Source organism: Notolabrus celidotus, chromosome 17 (genome assembly GCF_009762535.1).
Source record: "Notolabrus celidotus isolate fNotCel1 chromosome 17, fNotCel1.pri, whole genome shotgun sequence".
Taxonomy (NCBI): domain Eukaryota; kingdom Metazoa; phylum Chordata; class Actinopteri; order Labriformes; family Labridae; genus Notolabrus; species Notolabrus celidotus.
In genome coordinates this window covers 3,916,597-3,935,102 of record NC_048288.1, presented here as the reverse complement: position 1 = coordinate 3,935,102, position 18,506 = coordinate 3,916,597, and the positions used below count along the sequence as shown (strand labels likewise).

At 43.5% G+C, this 18,506-nt stretch overlaps 1 protein-coding gene across 2 annotated transcripts in view; it reads right to left on the bottom strand.

Annotated features, from left to right (window-relative positions):
- The window catches only part of ctnnd2a (catenin (cadherin-associated protein), delta 2a), a 518,337-nt gene that overhangs the window by 226,725 nt on the left and 273,106 nt on the right, over positions 1 to 18,506 (bottom strand). The window lies entirely within an intron of this gene.

The following is an 18,506-nucleotide window of genomic DNA, read 5'->3' as shown; positions in this document are numbered from 1 at the left end:
CCAGGAAGTCTGGAAATCTAAATGCAGATTTAATCCTTAAGTTTAACATATTTAATCTAGAATGGATTGTTAGCTACACTTGAGATTCTGTTAATAGAAAAAAATAGTCCTCGTCAGATTACTATCAATGGGAGCAGACTATTTTCCTGCAGACACCAAAGCCCACTGACTCTTAATTGGTCAGTACATGGACCACGAATGTAAATACCAGAACACTTACCATACTACACTCCAATCCCCACACCTATTTTCACAATGGTGCAGACAAACCGTACAGAAATAGCTTACTTAAATAGCCAGCCTTCAAAGGAGGCTGACCTCAGTTTACAGAAATACTTCGGACCAATTTAGCAAAAGTTTTATTCCTCTAGCAGCAGCCAAGAAGAAACCCACTCTCACAGTAGTTTCCCAACACTGAGGGATTGTTAACAGTTAGTTTGTCACTCAAATGACTCATTAGCCAGCCATTCCCATGCAATGAGAAATGGAAAGTTTGCCTCCAAGGCAATTTGCTGGTAGCTGGAGGACAATTCCAGAAACTTTTTCTGCACAATCAGTGATCTGCATGGTGAGCCATAGGGACTAAAATATATAAGTATGTGAAAAAAATTAAATAATAATGATAAGTAACACGAGAAGCTAACTCTTTAACATCCAAATGGAAAGTGAGATAGGATTCTCTTTGGGATTTACACAGCGGCACATGAGCTGCCACCTTTGGTCCCTGTTGTGTTCGAGCCACAGATTGGTGATACATCAAGGTGTTAATGTGAGTCTGGGGACCTCGTTTCTCTGGCTGTAAAAACACTGACACAGAAGGTGTGGGGTGTATCCATCTCATCTGTCATTAGAACCAAGTTATGTGGACACAGATACACAAACATGCAAAAGAAAAAAACAATAAACGTGTTCTTTAGGGAATAGGCAATAAATCACAGAGTCCTGGAATCAATACGAGGCCATGTGGCCGACCACCAGCCGATATGCCTCTTAGAGAGAGAATTACCTTCTAAACTGTGTGAATGGACGGTGAATGGACACACACAGCATAGTATATGCATCTGCACATGTAAACAGGCACATTTCCACAGAGTATCAACCTCAGACTGATCAAAGGAGTGAAGGCTGTAAGAATGTACATGCGTGCGCTGAGGTTGAGGAGCTCATCATTATGTGACCAACACACTTGCTCTTTAGTGCTGTCTTCAGTGGTGGCATTTACTGACCTTCACAGCCCTCTTATCTCTCTCCTCTTCACCTGTCTCACTCACTCACACAAACAAACTCACACATACGTTGACACACATCTGATCCGCACCACTTATTTGAAACATGATGCAGATCCTGAAAAATCACTTTCCAAAGCTCTTATTTAAATTCCTCTCACCAAGTGTGCTAAACTCCATTAGTCTGCCCACCAGAGGCACAGGGAACCTTTTGGATGATGTAACCACATTAGCATATTTTTATTTCCGAACTCTTAAAAATCAGGTTAACAAAAATCCTTTGCCAGCCAGACAGGGAAAAATTCAACTTTCCGACTCTGCCATGTAAAGCCCATGAGGCTAAAGGCTGTGTGTGCTCTTCTCCTGATGCCCCAAATTAGACAAAGATCCAAAGAATTAAGCAGCCAAAGAGAAACAGTGACAGAGCCTGGGAAAAAAAAAAAAAGAGAGAGTAATGGCTGCGAGGGAGGAAACAAGAGGCGATGGAGTTAGTGACAGTACAGCCGCGGCGAAAAGAGGGTATAGGAGGGTAATGGAGCGGAGTCACTCCCATCAGAAGCAAATCCTGCTCTTTTCTGTGCTCTTTGAGTGGTGTCTGCGGTTTGTCTGTCTTTCTGAACGTCTCATTAGTAGCAAGAGCTTTAGGCTAACACCACCAGTGTCAGTGTGCGCTCACTGAGAAACTTGACACCAAATAGGACAAACCCCAGAGCAAAAGAGGGAGGTGGAGGAGAGGGAGAGAAGGCAAACACACACATAAAGAATGGCCTGTCAAATGAGTCAGTTAGCCTGTGCTGTGACCACTGAAGAGGGATGTCCTTGGGTAAAAGTTGAAAAAAAGGAAGAGAGATGGCGAGGAACACAAAGACAGAGAAATCCCCAAAACGTCCTGCCAAATTACTCTTTCAGCGTCCTTCTTTTGTTTTCACATTGTTTTTTTGTCTTCAGCTCCCTCATGCCTCTTTATGCATTCCAATTTCTCCTTCACTCAGTCTCTCTATCTGCTCTTCCTCTCTTCTTCTCCTCTATCATAAGTGCTGAATTCATCATCTGTTCAGATTACTTCCTTTTGACTGATAACTTGACCTTTGGCACCATACTGATTGGTAGATCAATGTGTGAGTGTTTGCTATACATTTATCAATTCATTCATCCTCCTGAAGACCACACAGGTATCGCGATACTTGCTGTCAACATAGTATATTGATTTTCCCGCCCTTTGCATCAGTACATTAAAAGGTTTCCTTGAGGTCCTGTAATCACAATGACCTCCGCTCCTGTAGATGTTACTCTTCGCTTAATAGGCTGGTTCTAAGCCTAGCGGTCTAAGCGCCCCACATACAGAGGCTACAGTCCTCATCGCAGAGGTCGCAAGCATTTCCTGCATTTCTTCCCCTGCTCTCTACTCCCCACATGTCCTGTCTCTCTTCAGCTGTCCTATCAAATAAAGGCAAAAAGCCCAAAAATACAACTTTAAAGTGGATTAAAAACATGTCTACATCTGTCCTGGTGTGTGTCTCTCTGAACTGCCCCTATTTGTTGTTCTTTTGTATTTATAGCTGTAATATTGTTATTATTTTTTATTTTTTTATTTGTATGTCTTATTCTTATGCCTTGTACATAGAGAGCACAGTTTTCCAAAGTGAAAATTCCTTGTGTGTTCAAGCATACCTGGCCAATAAAGCTGATTCTGATTCACCTACAGCTCTTTCACAGCCATGACGCAGATGGACCGATAAAATTCAGGCGAGCAAAAACTGACGTTTTGTGAAGCTCCTCATCAAGATATGCAAGTAAAGCCTGGTTTATACTTCTGCATTGACTCTATACCTGTGCGTTGGAGTGTCTGCATGATTCTGCAATACTCTGCCTAAACACTAGTTGGCAGTGTGATGTCGATGCTCATCATATCCAAGACAGTCCAGCTGCAGACCTCCACTCTCAGCCCACTCTCTTACAGCCTCCACTCTGAGATCCCCCCCCGTCAGAAGGAAGTTTATAACTTCAAGGTTTAAAGATTCACAGCAATATGATTCACTTCATATTATATGAAACACATGAAGGTCAAATATGTTCATTTAAGTCAGTTTCATGATAACTATTTGATAACTATTTGACGGTTATTTAGTCAGAGTTGTTTTGTATATGATGGTGATTAAAGTGATTCCAACAGTCCAAAGATAATTGTCTCATGCTACGATATCTAAACGTTCAAGACGTTGTTTTACGTTAGGCAGGGATATTATCATGTTGTGACGGAGTGGCACCATCGCTAACAGCGGGCAGCTCACACACCCACACCGACACACACATACACACACACACGCACGAAACCTTTCCCGTTCTTAACAGCACTTCATTCATTCCGGTTCACACGCCACATCCTTCTTCTCCCTCTCCGTTCAGAGTTTCTCAGGGTGCACACTTTGATAGTGATGTGTCCTCCCGTGTCGAAGCTTTGAAAGCGTGTGTAGAGTAATCCAGGAAGATTTTTGTGAAGCGTGTATCGAGGCTTGTGTTGATGATGTATGTGGTGACGTTTGAAGCCTCGCGAGCCGCCTGTACCATGTGACTGATTCAGGAACCGGTTCGCGGGTTTGGTGCGCGATTCGAAATATAAGGGGCAGCGCACAGTCCCAACCTTATCCCCAATTTGGTTCCACTTTCCCTTCTGACCTGGTCATTGTATCATAAAGACAGACACCATTTAGAAGTTCATTATTTATGTGTTGGCATCACAAACTTCATTCATATTCAATTCAAAGCTTCACACACCAAAGGGATGGTGTCATTATACACTGCGCTTATTTTACATTTATTGTCCACTTGATGGCGCAGTAGAGCAAATGGAGCACCATGAAGCTTCGGCCCATGAGTGAACCGATTGGATGAAAAGCCTCAATGCTTCATGAGGCTTCATCTCGCCATCACTACACTTTGAAGCTCTGTCATTGTTTAAACATACATCGTCCATGTATTTGAGTTGCTGCACTTAACGGCTCGAGCTCAACCAGGTCGTGTCCGGAATGCGCAAACCGAACGCATCTGGTGCGCACCATATATGGATGTATGGTGGCCAACAGTGACACGTGACCGTGTTTAATTAATCTTTTTGTTTGTTTGAAATGATGTAATGGAAATAGGTAAGGAAACTGCCTGTGGAAATGTTTGCATTGCTGTTTGATTGTGTGTAAGGTTAGTCACCTTGAAATGGCCTGAATTGTGAAGTAATTGTTTATGTAATTTCCACACCCAGTGGGTGGCTACACCCTTTAAAATAGGGCCAGTTTTGGCTCTCTTGTAGTGATGTTCGATACCACAGATTTCCTTTCCGATCCGATACTGAGTAAAATTCAGGCTGGTATCGGCAATACCGATACTTTGTGCAAATACACCTAATGTGTCTGGTAAATCTAAAAAGAAGTAGTGTATTTCTGAGTTATTTATTTATTTTAAACTTGTAAGTATATCAAGGTAGCGGCCTTATTTACAATATAGCTGTGCTAATACAATAGAAAAAACAAACAGAGGACACAATCATACAAATATGTGAAAATGGTGTTTTAAACACACAAAAAAATAAAATAAGTTAAAAGATAAAACCATTAAAATAAATTATTGTTTAATTATTAAGAACTAGAACGTGTAGTTGCCATCAACCCTGATCATTTAGACAAGATCTCAATGGTTTAGTTACTTTCCACTGTGTTCCTGTTAATGATATACATTGCCTCAAATGACTGAAGTATCAAAAGTATTGATATTTTGATTTGAGAATCGATTTTAGAGCATAAAGATCTGGTATTGGAAGTATTGATATTTCAGTATCGATCCGCACATCACTACTCTCTGGGCAGTTGAGCCAAGTTACTGAGCAGGTCGCTGTGTGTTTTGTTTTATGAACAAACGCTGTTTTGGTTTTGTTCAAGTGAGTAACTGTAGTACTCAGACGACACTGACAAGAACAATTGTAAATTATCTTTGTTTTTATCACTTCTGTAAATATTTTCTTCCATTGCACTGGCGAGGCCGGCAGCCAACTATCAGAATTATGTCTTCAGACTTCGCCCACATTATTTTGAGTCCAGAAGGAGAACCCTGCGACATAGTATGTGTAATTTGACTTTCGTCCGCCGATAGAGTAGGAGGAGCTGGAGGTGGAGGAGCCTATCAGACGGCTGAGACCGCAAAGGAGGATTAGATTTACGTCACTTCCGTCCTACGATGGAGGGGAGCTTCCGGTTCACGTTGGAGGAGCCGTTAAGCCGGCTGAGAGTGGAGGTCTGCAGCTGGACCCCTCTCATCATATCACCAGTTTCCTGTTCAGCTACAGCTTATCACTCTCTGGGCAGGAAAAACATGGCGATTGTTTTCCTGCACTGACAGGGCATGCAGTCTGCAGTGTTTAGACGTGTAGTTACGTTTTTAAGGAGGTGCAGATCAGGATATGTGCGCCGGCTCCATCTACGTGTACCGACAGCGTTTGCAGACTATCAGAGAGCAGAGGAGTGAAGCAGCAACATCACCTGGCCCTTTTACGTTTATTTTATTAAGCCCTCACCTGTGGACTCGGCTATTAGCTCTAACACCTCTGCTCAAACACAGCCACATGATAACAAAATCCCAAAATAACAGACAGAGGGCATATTCCCTGCAGCTACAAACATCACCACCCACTTCCTCCTGATTATATATCAGATATAATATTTAAAAGTGTTCTATACTATATTTATGGATGAATCCCCCGTGTATGCCTTTAGTTACTGTAAACAGGATTTCAAATAATCGGTTGCCCATAACTTGCATTTAGCTCCTGCTGTATCTAACAGCGTATGAGGAGATGACAGATAAAAGGAAGGTACTCTAACCAAACTCCAAGAAATGTTCCTTGCCACGTTGGAAGTTTTGAAGATTTCTTAAAAAAAAGACAGGGTGTTTGTGGAAATTCAAGTCTGCAGGAACATGGAACAACATGATTGTGAAAGGGAGAAAATGACGCCTGGACAGAGAAAGCTGAAGATATGATTAAGATATCTGAGTGGTGAGCTGTCTGTGGGCTCACACACACGACCTCCGTCCCTGCAGCAGCTTGTGACTTTGATTTAGTCTGCATGTTGTTGTCAGATGTTGGTCCATGTGGATGTTTTGTTCCAGTTTATCAGGTTACTTTTCACTTTTCATTATTAGTGCTCTTGTTCTTTCTTGTACATATTTGTACAGTTATGTTACAGTACTCTTTCTTCCCCTCCCTCTGCTCGTGGTCAGAGTATTTTACCAAAGAAGAGACGAACAGTAAAGTTAAGATTAATTTTGTGTTCTTACACTGCTGCTCTTGTCATGGCCCCGTCACACCTTGACGATTAACCAGCGTTTTCCCAGCGCATCAAAATGCCTCTAAAACACTGACATACGCTGGTGTTTTTTCAATTTGAAGCGTATACAGAGCATATTCATAACTTCTGCCCAACTATAGTCCACTTGTGCAAAGCATGCTGCAGCGTAAGAACACAGACAAAGTGTATAAAAGGCTGCCGCTTGTTAATGTCAATGTATACGTTTTGAAATGAGATGCTCTTCATTGGTGATTAAAAAAGGTGTGTGTTATTAAAAGCTCTGCAGTCTCTCTTTGTAAGAACATGATGAGCCTTGAAGAGTGTCAGAGGAGTGAAACCAGCAGGAACACAGCCTCTGCTCTTTACAACAAGTTACACTTATTGACTGCAGGGCTTTCAAAAATGTCACATTTTGAACTTCATTGAATTCAACAACAGCAGCTTTATCATTGAACACCAGCAGACGCCGACATGCTGGCTTCAGCTTCTGTTTCAGAGGCTCTGCTGTTTGACACTGAGTGAGGGCTCCAAGGCTTCTCACACACACACACACGCAGACACACAGCTCTACGTGTGCGAACGTGTGTCACCATCGCTTGGTCAAATCCTGCCTCCCCCCTCTGCTCCCCCTCATATCAGACATTATCCACTCCTCACTGTCTACTGGAATTGTTCCCACCCCCTTCAAATCTGCAGGTGTCAGTCCCACCCTGAAAAAACTTGGTTCAGACCCCAATGATTTCAACAACCTCCGCCCCATTTCTCACCTCCCTTTCATTTCCAAAATTCTAGAAAAAACTGTTGCCTCTCAACTCCACTCCCATCTCACCAGCAATAACCTCTACGAACAATTCCAGTCCGGTTTCCGTCCCCGCCATAACACAGAAACAGCTCTCCTCAAGATAACTAACGACCTCCTCATGGCAGCTGATTCCGGTCTTATCTCCATCCTCATCCTCCTCGATCTGAGTGCGGCCTTCGACACCATTTCTCACCCCATACTCCTCAATAGACTCTCCTCCATAGGCATCACTGACACCCCCCTGCACTGGTTTCACTCCTACCTCACAGGCCGCACTCAGTTCATCCAACTCAAATCCTTCACTTCTCAACCCTCCCCCGTCACTTCAGGTGTGCCCCAGGGCTCTGTCCTGGGGCCCCTCCTCTTCATCACCTACCTTCTCCCACTTGGCAATATCTTCCGCAAATTTGGCATTCACTTCCACTGCTTCGCTGATGACACCCAGCTCTACCTTTCCAGTAAGCCCAACTCCACTCTCCCACCCTCCTCCCTCACCCTCTGCCTCTCTGAGATCAAATTCTGGTTCACCTCCAACTTCCTTCAACTCAACAGCAATAAAACAGAACTCCTCCTTGTAGGCACCAAATCCACCTTATCCAAAGCTGACAGTTTCTCCCTCTCCATCGACAGTTCAACAGTGTCCCCCTCCCCTCAGGTAAAGAGTCTGGGTGTCATCCTCGACAGCTCACTTTCTTTCAACTCTCACATCAATTGCATAACCCGGTCTGCATACTTCCATCTCTGCAACATCAACCGTCTCCGCCCCTCTCTCACCCCTCACACCACTGCCATCCTGGTCCACAGTCTCGTCACTTCCTGTATCGATTATTGTAACTCACTCCTCTTCGGTGTCCCTCACAAATCCCTCCATAAACTTCAACTGGTCCAAAACTCTGCAGCCCGCATCATCACCAGAAGCCCTCCTTTCACCACATCACCCCTGTCCTCCAGCAGCTCCACTGGCTACCGGTCAAACTCAGAATCAATTTGAAAATCCTCCTTTACACATTCAAGGCCGTCCACAACCTCACCCCCCCCATATCTCTCTGATCTCCTCCACATTGTCAACCCCTCTCGCTCCCTCAGGTCTTCCTCCTCCCTCCACCTCTCTGTGCCCCCTGCCCGTCTCAGCACCATGGGGAGCAGAGCTTTCAGTCGCTCTGCTCCCCAACTCTGGAACTCACTCCCACCGGACATCCGAAACTCTGACTCACTACCCCTCCTCAAATCAAGACTCAAAACCCATCTGTTTCAAACTGCATTCCCTGCTTAATTTCCACTGCTTCATTTTAACTTGGTGTTACTTTGCTTGTTGTTTTTATTTATTTTATCGTGTTGTTTTATTTATTGTGTTTTAATCTGTCTGTAAAGCGACCTTGAGTGTTTTGAAAGGCGCTTCTAAATAAAATGTATTATTATTATCATTATTATCGCAGAATGCACCTACAACTTATGGCAGACGTATGCTGGACGTATGATCCATACACTACTTACTCAGCGTACTACAACGTATACCAGCATGCTTCAGCATGCTCTTAACTTATACAAAACTTCCCTAGAACTTGTGCAACATACTCCAGTGTACTCACCATTTTTTTTTATGCCCCAGCATACGCTGACTAAATCGTCAAGGTGTGACAGGGCCATAAAGATTTAGGTCCCACATTGGAAACAGATAGGTGTAAGAGTCAAAGTTGTGCATGTCATATTGAGAGATGGTTTTAGTTTGGAGGTTATGGAATAAAAATGAGAGGTCCCCTTGAGTACAGTAAAACAAACCAGAGTGTGTGACTTTCATGACTTTGTGCTTTTTCATGATATATTAAGCAAATCATGAGCTTTGCCTTTTGTGCACCTGCAAACACACACACACACATGTACACACAACAAAAGCACACACGTGCACGCTCCACTAACACCTCACACACTAACCGCAGTGTGAAATTGTGTTTGAGAGGAGCTAAAGGGGCGGGTGTGTCTTTGTATTCCCTGGCTCCGGCGTAGAGTAAACAAATGGCGGCTGTGCTCCTGCTGGCAGATTAGAGACGGGGAAGGAAACTCTATTAGTCATTTGACACAGTGATACCTCAGCAATTAGCCGGCCGGCTGTGGGGGCCAGCTAGCTTAGAGTGGAGCTGACTTTTTCCTTAGGCTGCTCCGATGAGGGAGCTCTCTGAATGTACAAGAGATGGAGGGAAAAACAGGGGGAGGAAGAGAGAGAGAGGAGAGAGGAGAGAGATGATCAAACCAATCCTCTGAGCTTTCCATGTCCATCCTCTCTTCTTCTTCTTTCATCTCTGCCTCCATTTCTTTCTGTCCCACTCCGTCTCTGTCACTGCCTCTTTCTCCATCACCCACTTGCCCTTTTCCTTCTTTACCTCTTTCACTCCCCCCCCTCGATATGTCCCTTTCTGTCTATATCTCCATCCATCTTTCTCTTCCTCAAACATCTCTCCTGAACCCTTTCATTCCCTGCCCTCCCTTTTTGCAATCGTTCACTCCTCCTCTGCTTCAGATTTTTTTTGTGTGTGTATGTCATCCCCTCTCCATCATCCATCCATTTCATGTTTTTCTCTCCCTTTCTTCTCTAACACCCTTCTGTCTCGGTCCCTCTCTCCCTCTATTGTGGTTGTAGTAGACTTTGTGATCAGAGCTGAGGACATGTCCTTTCTCTCGACACGCTTCGGCGCTCAGCACGATTACACAAAACCCCTCAGTACAGTCTCTATCGCTGTCACACACACACACACACACACACACACACACACACACACACACACACACACACACACACACACACATACACACACATTCACACACAATGAGCATGCAAACACAGAATCTACAAATATGCAAGTGATTGACACGGGCTTGATATGTGTGTCTGTAACACATGTTTTTGTCGTGCAGTAAGGCCATGAAACAACAAGCGCACACACACACACACACACACACACACACACACACACACACACACACACACACAAACACACAACCTTGCCTGCAGTAGCCGTGGACGAAGCGTACACACAAACTGCTTGGATGTGCAGCAGAGTAAGGATTAGTTTCTCCTTCTGTTTATCCCTGGGAGAGCCTCCTGGCCAACAGACAGCTCTTGATGTTCTGGAGCTAGAAGCACCGGACAACACACATGCAGTCACACACACACACACACACACACACTCGAACACACACAAACAGATGCCCCCCTTTACACTGTCAGCACCAAGGATACAGCGTTTTACAGTTTGGGAGCTCTACAGTCTGAGTCTTAAGACGAAAATGCCGGTTAGTTTTAGTCACATTTTAGTCTTTGATTTTTGACAGAACATCTTCACTCTTGAAATAATTCATGTAGTGGATCAAATATCAGTATCAGGGTTATACCAAGTGTTAAAATCGTCAACATTTCACTCCTTTAACACTTTTGCTTGTGTAATATCTTAAGTTGAATAATTCAGTCTGTCACTGCAAAAAAAGTCAAAAGAAAACATTCTTGATGTGACCACTGTGACTGTGTTTTGATTCTCTTGACTCACAGAAAAATGCCATGAAAGGTCTGTATTGCATATTTACGAAGGTCCTTGAATGCACCTGCAATGATAGGCGCACTGGACAGACAGTCAGTTCACGACACTCTGAAATGCATCTGCATCTTTCAACAAGGAGCTGGTCCAAACTTACTAAATGTTTCTGATGTTTCACCAAACTGGAACAAAAACGTCAAACATCAAATATTAAACAGACGTATTGACAGACAGACGAGACAGATGCATGGAGGTGGGAGAGCTGGTTCATAGAGCACACCTGCTGCAGGTAGAGTCCAAGCTAACACTGAGCGCCTCAGATAATAACTCAGCATGTCAGAGGAAGTCATCACTTTTATCTTTCAAGACGCACAGCGGGGGAAACATGGATTCTTAATGTCTGAGGGTCCGCTACTAAAGTTCAGTCAGACAACTCACGTTTAAATTCTTTATTGTAGCAGCAAGTACATATTCATGTTTGGCGCCCAGGCTCCGGTCTCATCACTCCCTGCAGATAAGTTTACATGCAGACATTGAGGAGTGATGAGCAAAAACATACTAAACACCCCCCGGAGCCTGCAGGTGGATGCTGGGGAGGCGGTGGGAAGAAGAAAATATCAGCAATAGGCATGCAGCAGCAGAGGCGTTGACAGGCAGAGGGAGAGATGGGAGATTTAAATAGAACCGCCAATTTAAGAGGCAGAGGGCAGGATTAGATGATGGTTATGAGAGTGGGACGTGTGACGTGTATAGCAGTGCAGCTCGAGTTGTCTGCCTGAACTAGCTCGCAGGCGTCGCTCCATTTTTCGTCTCGTCATCGTCTTGTCACCGAAATCAAAACATATGTTCATCAGAGTTTTTATTATCAGTGATGCACTTTAGCTCTTCATAGTCTCATTCTCATCATGGAAAAATGAGTTGTTGACGAACATTTATCGTCATAATTTCGTTAATGAAATCAACGCTGGAGCTCTAAGACGCTTGTCCCTATGAGTCGAGGTGCTGTCTTTCTCCAAGCCTGCCATTTAGACACAGCAGGGGCTCCAGGCCAGTGCTGCTAAATGTTTGAGCCAGGGGAAGGGCAATGGGGAGAGTCATAAAAAGATGGGCTCCACTTCACTTTCAGCTGAAGGGTGCTCCGTTAATGCATCGCACACAGACACTGTTAGAGAAATACTCACGTATGGGTAATAAAATAATGACAAACATTTAACAGTACAGTGTCTGGCAGATGAGCCTCCTTCAGCTCTGTCTCTAAAATGACTGATAAGCGTTGTTAAGCACATTACTTTAATAGTTTGGACTTTAATGTATATTACTCTCATACTATCTCTTCCTCTTGAATATGCTCTTTCTGTTTTGTGTAAAACTTGAATTGCTTGTTGTTGGTGGAGGTTACACAAGTAAACTTGCCTTGGCTCGCCTTGCAATAGATTAGCATAATATCACTGCATAACATATGCACGATTCTGCTATTTGTGGCTCATTGGAACAATACAAAAGCTTTGCAGTTATGAGAAACACGGCGCCTCAGTTCTCAGCATTGCTGCCTCACAGCAAGGATTCAAATCTGACATCTGCTGCCTTTCTGTCGGAGCTTGCGTTGCATCCCTCGCGTCTCTGCGGCTCTCCTCCAGGTGCTCTATTTTCCACTGACATCCCAAAAACATGCAGGTTGGAAAGGCTGAACACTCAATGTGAATTTTCTCTCCTGCTCGTAGCCTGGCCCTTACCCACTGTGAGAGGAAATAAGCCCCAGCCCCCTGTGAACCTGATAAGGATAAGTGGGGTCAGAAATGATTGTGTGGATAGATATTAGCTTTAACCTGAACATGACTTACTAACATCTCTCATTTCAGTGAAATCAGTCCTGAATCAGGTTTATGAATCAGCTAACGAGTGCTTTCAAACGTCTCTCAGGAGGATTACTGATGTTAAGGATCTTCACCATGATGTGGTCTGGTTTTATGTTCTTATGGTAAGATAAGGAACGGTAGAGAGCCTGAGAGAAGAAGCTGAGTAATATTCTTACAACCATTACGTGTGAATAATGAAGCTATGCTTAAACAGCAGATGTTAATGTTTGTGTTCATTTGTTTGAGACAGTCGACGCTGCATTTGTGCTGACTTCAGATTAATCCTTGTGATCTCTGAGGACGAAACAAATGAATGTTTCTTCCTGCAGCCATGAATTCATAACTGCTGATAAAACTGAGAATGAGCTAATCATATAAACTGAGGCGGCCCTGAACACCAGCACAATGTGTTAATGCGACTGCAGCGTATGTGTGTGTGTGTGTGTGTGTGTGTGTGTGTGTGTGTGTGTGTGTGTGTGTCTGTGTGTGAGAAGGTGTTGTGGGGTGACTAGCACCAACTTGACTAAAATCCACATTGAGGAAGAGCCATATGTTTTCACAGGGGAGAGAGTTTGTGCTGATCTGTAGAGTGAGTCAGATGCTTTAAGCTGGTAATTAAAGCTTTCTGAAGCGTCAGCATAAATCAGCTGAAGCTGTGAATGCTACCCAACTTTGAGCCATAGTATGAATCACCTGGATTCAACCAAGCGGCAACCTCCGGTCTAAAAACATGAGTCCAATGCGGAAGTGTTAAAAACTGCAGTTCATCAGGGATCTGCTTGAGGCTGGCTCTGGAAGTACTGGAAACCACATACACACCAATTCAAAGAAGACGATCTTTACAGCAGAAATAAACATGTTTACAGCCTGGTACAAAAAACAAGTGTAGTCTGGACAGCTCATTTCTCTATCAGCACACACTGTACGGGGTGAATTTTTTCATAACGTGGCAATTTCAAAGATATTGACATTACGAGTCTTCCAATGAGAGGCACAGCTGACTTGATTGACAGGTGGGAACACTGTAGCTGTTGGCTAGGAGGCTCAAAGCCCGCCTCTTTACGTCACAATCACTGGACAGCTGCAATATGGCTCCCACCGACAATCGGCCTCAAAACAGCGCTTCGTATACTACATCCATATTCTATACAGTCTATGGATTCAACGTATAAATCAAATTGTTTAAAGGTGACATATCATGCAAAATCGACTTTGTAATGGTTCTGTACCTGAAATATGTTTCCCTGGCATGTCTACAAACCCCCTGAAAATGAAAAAAAAATCCATTCTGCCCCTGTTCTGATTTCTCCACCTTTCTGTAAATGTGTGTGAAACGAGCCGTTTCAGATTTCAGTGTTTTTGTTACATCACAACAATATCCGGTCTGTCACGGAGTCAGAGCTCAGAGCTTGTTCAGCCCATAGACTGTATAAAACACAACTCAACCCCTCCTCTGTTTTTCATTCCCTGCACACGTGTGTGCTAACAAGGAGCTTAGGAGGAAGGCATGCTAGTTGTAGGCTGTCTTAATAAACACAAAGGTCGGTTTTACTCCCCACGTCTGCAGATTTGAAGATATGGAGCGCTGCCTGCAAGCTAGTTCAGGCAGACAACTCGAGCCGCGCTCATCATACTGACACGTCACCACCTCTCCGTCAGCTGATCTCAACATCCTCATTCGGCGGTCTATTTAAACGGCAAGCCTCCTGTCTCTGCCTCTGCTTGCAGTGCTCCTGCTGTTCTGCTCAGTGCTGTGTGAAGTTTGTCCCCACCTCCTCCCCGGCTTCCACCTGCGGGCTCCAGGGGGGTTAGTCCTCTCTCATTGCTCCTAATGTCTGCATTTAAATAATCTACGAGGAGTAATGAAATTCGGAGCCCACACGCCAAACACAATACTGTATGCTGCAATAAACTTATTAAGTAAACGTGAGTTGTCTGACTGAACTAGTGGATGAGTTTTAGTTTTCATGGAAAAGTGCTAGCGCTAGTTAGCATAGCCACATAGCTACATGTTCAGAGCTGTGTACCAAGACACACGTCAACATACTGACAAATAAAACAACAAGAAACACTAAATCTGTGACCAATCCTTCAGAAAGGTCCTGCTGCAGGCACCTCTCCGTCAGGATCAGATCCTGGATCAGATTCAGAGGGTTGAAGTAACGTGATCTCTGAGCAGCCGTGTATATTCAGCCAACATGTAAACATTAGATCAACGTGCTGGACAGCCGAGGCCACACCCACTTCCTGAGGGGGCGTGGTCAGAGGGAAAACTGACTGTTCTGAGCAGGACTGAAGAAGAGGGCTTTTCAGGCATGCCAAAACCTGATTTCAAAGTGTTTTTTTGAGCATAAACTTTAAAGACATGTTTTGGGGACCTCTTAGACCAATATATATTGATGAAAAAGAGCATGATATTTCACCTTTAATGTTTGGTAGAAAGAAGAAGTCACGAAAAAGACAAAGACATGTCCAACAACTCCTCTGGAAGTGCAGATAAATTAATAAACGTCCTCTTCTGCTCATCCTCTGACCTCTTCCTTTCTTTTGATATAACATAGGGATGGGCAATGGTTTTTGAATATTGGAACATTTGTTCACCTTGTAAAATTTGAATAGTTACTTTGAATATTTTCTCATTTTAAAAGTACAACTTTTCATCGTTTTTACCGGTGCCTGGTTGCAATACTGTAGTCCCACCAGACGGTGGCTATAGAGCGTCTTAAAGCTGTTTGCTAACCGCATTAAGTAACGGAAGAAGAAGAATGCTAACTGCATTAAATAACAAAAGGAGAAGAAAACATTAGGGACAGTTACGGTTACTTTCTCCGTTTCTGAATGACAGATGCTGTCAGTGCACGCTACTAGCAGCACCTCGTCCAGGTGGTTAACATAACTGTGACACCTCTGCAACTCACCACTGCACTTTATCATATTATTTTAGCCTGTACATATTAGTCAAGCCTATTTGTTGTTTCTTTGTATTTATAGCTAAGGTTATTGTTATTATATTTTTATTTTATTTTTATTGTAGTTCTTATTCTTATTCTTATGCCTTGTACAAAGAGAGCACAGTTTACCAAAGTCAAATTCCTTCGACCGGTGTTCAAGCATACTTGGCGAATAAAGCTGATTCTGATTCTGATTCTGATTCTGATTCTGACACAAACGGGCTGTTAATGGGACAGTTGTGTGTGTGTGTGTTTGTGTGAGGGGGGTTTATTCAAATAATCATTGAATAGATGCCAATATTTATTGAATAGTATTTTGGCTTGAAATGCCCATCCCTAATATAAAATAAACTGAGCGTTCACGTCAGGTGAAAGTTCTCACTGCAGAGTTAACATCATTCTGAAACCGCAACTTCTCAAACTCTCTACATGTTGTTGTCTGATTGACCGTCGGTCCATTAAAAGACCAACGAGATTAGGAGCCAAACTAAAATTGATCTGGGCCAAACAAACCTAATCTAACCTAGGACAGACAGAGCCTGGTGAGTGATGCACTGAAGCGACCGGGGACATGCCTCAGACAAACTGTCTGATGATACTGAATGCTTAAGTTCCTTACACATAAGAGAGTTAAAGGGCACTGAGTCAGATCTGCTGGGACGCATCAGTTTCAGATGTTAGAAAAGGTCTGCCCTGATTTCAAGCCATTTATCACCACCTTACTCTGCACGCTGCTATATAGACTGCTGTGAAATAATAACACTGTATACTTGTTATTCTGTGCCACCTTATGTAAGCAGGCGATGTGTTGTGTTGTGTTGTTAAGAGCTGTAAAGATTGTGTGTTTATAAAAGCGCATTAAAAAGCTACAAATATGTAGCTCGTTTCATCTTAAGTTGCCAAAGGAATGCACACACACTGTCCAAGTGACCGTAATTAGAATTACAAACTACATTTGGAAACCAGAAAATATGTGCAAGATGAAAGTGAGCCTTTCCCCCTTTCTTCCTTCTTTTTAATGATCTGTCACTTTTTCTTTTTAAGCACTGCCCTGAACTTTTCCTGCCTTCTGGTCTACAGACGGGAGGTAACTGCAAACTCTCTCAAGTCCTCTTCCATTTTATCCACTCCTCCTTTCTCTCTTGGGCTTGTCTGCACTCTCTCATCTCGCTCCTCCATCACTCTCTCTGTACTGTCCCCCTCATTAGGATGTCAGATCTCATTACAGAAGGAACACAGCAGATTTAGATGGGGGAAGCAGATTGGTGTGATGCTATGAAGCTCAGACCTCATCCTATTTTTCCTTTATTTTGGATTTGCTCTTGAACAATATGCATACACATTCACACAGGCAATGGGGCCGGGGCTGCTGAGATTCAAGCTAAATGAATCAGGCCTTTGTTTCCAGAAACAATTAATGTATAACACACTTATGCTTATTTTACAGAGATGATCTTAGGGATGCAGGATGTATATCTGATGAATTAAAAGCCATTATTACCCGGCTCTCTTACTGATCTTCCAGTTGTATAAGATGCTTGATTCTGATTGGTCAAAACCCCTTGACAATGGTTATTAACTTTCACTAACATGAACAACACCAGAGACAAACTGATCACACGTCATGTCAAATCAATCCACAGAAAAGAGTTCAGACACATTTAGCTTCTGCTTGTTGACACCATAGACCGTAAGGTGAGGTAAAACCGTTAGCTTCTGTTAGCATCATATTAATAAACAATGTGGCTAAGACGCTAGCTTCAGTTCAGCATGCTAAATCGGCAGGCTATGGACATTTTCCTCGCTTCGCGTTGGGGACTTGTCTCACCCTGTCTGAATTCAATATCCCACAACTACCTGCAAATCATACATTATCCCTTACATAATGTGAATCCTTTGGTATTACTGGTCTGGTAGGTTCCTCTGAGTCTCTGGCGTAGATGTCCTGCTGCGGACGTTCCAGACTCCAGCTGATACTGACATGCTGGACTCCAGCGGCAACAGCTTCTACTACTTCAATTAATCAATCAACCTTTGATCCTATTTGTATAGCGACAAATCACAACAAACGTTATCTCAAGATGCTTTTACAAACAGAGCAGGTCTAGACCACTCTATGTCAAATTATGAACAGAGACCCAACACCAAGACAGGATAAGACTCAGTCTGACCCCACCTTAATCCATCATGAGCATTGCACCTCACAGTATTTAGCTAGTTAGAGTGGTGAGGAAAAACTTCCTTTAACAGGCAGCAACCTCAAGCAGAACCAGACTCATGTTAGACAGACATCTGCTCTGAGAGATCGAGTTGGGTCTGGAAAGAGGGATAGAGGAGACTAAGAGAGAGAGGGAGCGGTGATAGTGATGAGACGAGTAGTAGTAGCTGTTGCTGCTGGAGTTGAGCACGTGAGTATCAGCTGGAGTCTGGAACGTCCACAGCAGGAGGACGTCTACGGCAGCTCAGAGGAAACTACGAGACAAGGGAGCTTTGTCTCATCGCTATCATCGCTTTCTCTCTCTCTTTTACTCTCCTCTATCCCTCTTTCCAACCCCAACACAGTCTCAGCAGATGTGTGTCTAACATGAGTCTGGTCCTGCTGGACGTTTCTGCCTGTTAAAGGAAGTTTGTCCTTGCCACTGTAATTAAATGCTGCAAAGTGCTCTGCTCATGGTGGATTAAGATGAGATCAGACTGATTTTTACCCTGTCTTGGTGTTGGGTCTCTGTTCATAATTTTACATTGAGTGGTCTAGACCTGCTCTGTTTGTAAAAGCGTCTTGGGACAACATTTGTTGTGATTTGGCGCTAT